This window comes from Chiroxiphia lanceolata, chromosome 13 (assembly GCF_009829145.1).
Source record: "Chiroxiphia lanceolata isolate bChiLan1 chromosome 13, bChiLan1.pri, whole genome shotgun sequence".
NCBI lineage: Eukaryota > Metazoa > Chordata > Aves > Passeriformes > Pipridae > Chiroxiphia > Chiroxiphia lanceolata.
This window is the reverse complement of record NC_045649.1, coordinates 18,239,898-18,242,872: the sequence shown is the minus strand read 5'-3', so window position 1 is coordinate 18,242,872 and position 2,975 is coordinate 18,239,898.

The window sequence follows — 2,975 nt, the reverse complement described above, 5'->3', positions numbered from 1 at the left end:
GTAAAATCTTATTACCAAATTAAGATATAGAACACGTGAATTAAAAACAAACAAACAAAACAGCCACAGAGAACAGAACATGAAAACAAGTACAAGGCATGTTACAGAGTCATAGACAAGCTGAAAGGTGCCAGACTTTCTAACAGAAATATTCCCTTTGTTTTAATAGCAGTCAGAGAAAACATAAGGGGGTCACTTTTCCCTTTATGCTGCCTCTGAGCTTGCATTCTTTTTAAACCAGTAGGTATTCTTCTCTAGTCAGAGGGGTTTTTTAGGGAGGACTTTTTTTGGCTGGTTGGACAGGGGAGTTTTGTATCTTAAGAAAACCAAAACTGAACAAAACCAACTTTGCTTCCCATCCGTCTACAAAAATCTTAACAGAGTGCAGAAAAGCATTATTAAAATAAAAGCATTAACAAGTTTACTAGCTGATTAACTTTAGGTTGTATAGTAAATAAAGTGTTATATTTGCACCTTTTTTTTACAAACTTTTTTTATAATTTTAAGAAGTTCTGAATACAAGGAGGCAGTTTGTATGAAACAGAACCGAGGTGCCTTCCAGGACAGTTGTTTCCCTGTTTTACAAGAGCTGGAGGAAGGGCAGACACATGCTAAGGCAGACTATGGGATTTACCCAGGTACTGACATTCCTGCAACACACCTATTTGTGCAAAATTAATAGTAAATTTGAGACTCTTTGTGTTAGCTGTTCAGTGTTGTTCCCAAAATACAGCAGTATTCTGAAGTACATATCTCAACTTTAGGAGCCTTATGGGGGTGATGGTTTAAGGCATGTTACTTTTCTGTAACAGGATTAAATATGCACTTATTTCTAAGATCCTTCGTATCTACACAATATAAGCTCTGAAATTTAATCTTTCTCCCAGCTATAGTTTACAACCTTACACATACAAGTCTATCTATTTAAAATTGCCTTTAGACAATTAAAAAAAAAAGATACTAAAACCTGTAGCTTTTGATGCAACCAACCACCCTGGCAGTGCAATGACTACAGTACATAGCCTTGCAAAGGTAGAATGTACCCAAAATCTTTACAAATGCTTTGAAAGCAAGATCTCTTTCAAAATGACATTTTCTTTGATGAAATGAATTCTGATCACAGAAGCCCTTGGAAAATGTGAGTGAGCAGTATCTATTTATTGCAACTATGACTCTTGCTTATCACACATTTTGTCACAAGCCCTTCCTGCTACTAATGCCCTTAATGAATTTGAATCTTCTGCCTCAGGAATGCACAGTACAAAACCAATTTGCCACTGAAGAGATTAAAAAAAATAACCAGTTCTATTTAATTTCCATTTAATTCTTCTGTGTTACATTTCAGTAAAGCCAAAGTCCTATTCCTTGTTCTTTTTTAAGGCACTCCCCCAAAGACAGTCCCAGTAAAAGATCCAGGGCAAAATACAGCCCATTCAAAGGAAAAAATCTTTGACACTTTGATGTAAACTCAACTGTTCCACCACTGTTTGCCTTTACCCAGAAGGGTCCTGTGGGCAGCAGAGCCCAGGTCCACAGATGCCAAAGGCCACCCCAAGTTTACAAGTTAATAACTCTGGGCAACTTCAATTCCTACAACAATCAGGCCTTGGAGGACCCAGGTGCTTACAGCAGTGTCAAGTTCCTTGTTAATCCTATATAAAGCATTTCTGTTTGTCACTGAGTCGCAGGGGAATTGAAAAAGAGCTCTTGTTAGAGCAGGGGGAGTCCAGTCACCAGCCCAACCACCCCAACAGGACCAAGCCACCACACAGCAGTGTTCTGTCAACCCACACTGACCCCTGGTTAAGCAATGCCACCCCTCTTCCAGGTAAATAACTTGCTTGCTTTTAATTACACTTTAGAAAACCAAAAAGGCACCAGTTTACATTTAAGGGTTGTACAATCCACACAGTGTCAGCTTTGAAAATGGCACCAATCCACTTCAGTTCTTAAAAGAAAATGAGCAAAATAGCATCCTGTAAAAAATAAAAAATAAGTAAAATCACTGGTTTACACATCTGCACCTGTGTAGCAGATTTACAAACAAACTCGTGAGACAGATTTTATTCCAAACTGAAACAAAAGTCTGATCCTGACAGTTACCAAGTGCTCAGTGCTTCCCACTAGAGTTGCCAGGAGCTGTAAAGCCTCAGTGTCCTTCAGGGCACACTCAAAGTGGCATCAGCATAAAGTCCCTGAAAAGAACAAGGGAGGAGGGGAAAAAGAGGGTAGGGAAAGAGCAAACAACTCTGCAACCTTCACAACATCACTATGAAGAGAATGCAACAGAGAAGAGAAACATTGCTGCAACTGGGGTTCAGTGCACTCCACTGACACTGAACACTGCTAAACTCTCATTACAAAGCTTCAGCAGGTAAGACACCTGGTTTTATTCTGGGTATTCTATACAGAAACTTTGGGTTTAGTGGATGCTTCGAGGTCCATATGGCCATCAAAACATTTCTGAAGGGAGCAAAGAAAGTGAGCAATTTCTATAAAGTGGAAGCCGCAAAGGATTTTACTTCCTTCTAAGTATTTGTAATTAAAATTATTATTTTTATTAAATTATGTCTGAAAATACAACAATGTTATTTCTGGCTTAGTCCTCAGCATTACAATGGCTGGTGTGTGCCCCAGGTTCCAGCAGAGTTCTCTCTAGTTCAGTAGAAAAGCAAAGAAACACTAATTCCCTGAATGCAGAGTGCATAAAAGTACAGAAAAAATAGCAGAGGATGGAGATGCCTCCAAACTACAGTGACACATTCCTGCTCTCCTAGCCCCTGACATCACACACTGGCCTACTTCTGCCCCACTGGAGTTTCAGGAATAGCAACCAAGACATGAAGTTGTCCCATTTAGCCTCGTGCTGCACTCCCTGTGGGATCAAACCCGGCGGTTTGAAGAGACAAAGTGGAGAGCGCAGCCATACCACCATCACCAGAGTGCACTGGCACAGAAACAATGAAGTTACAAAA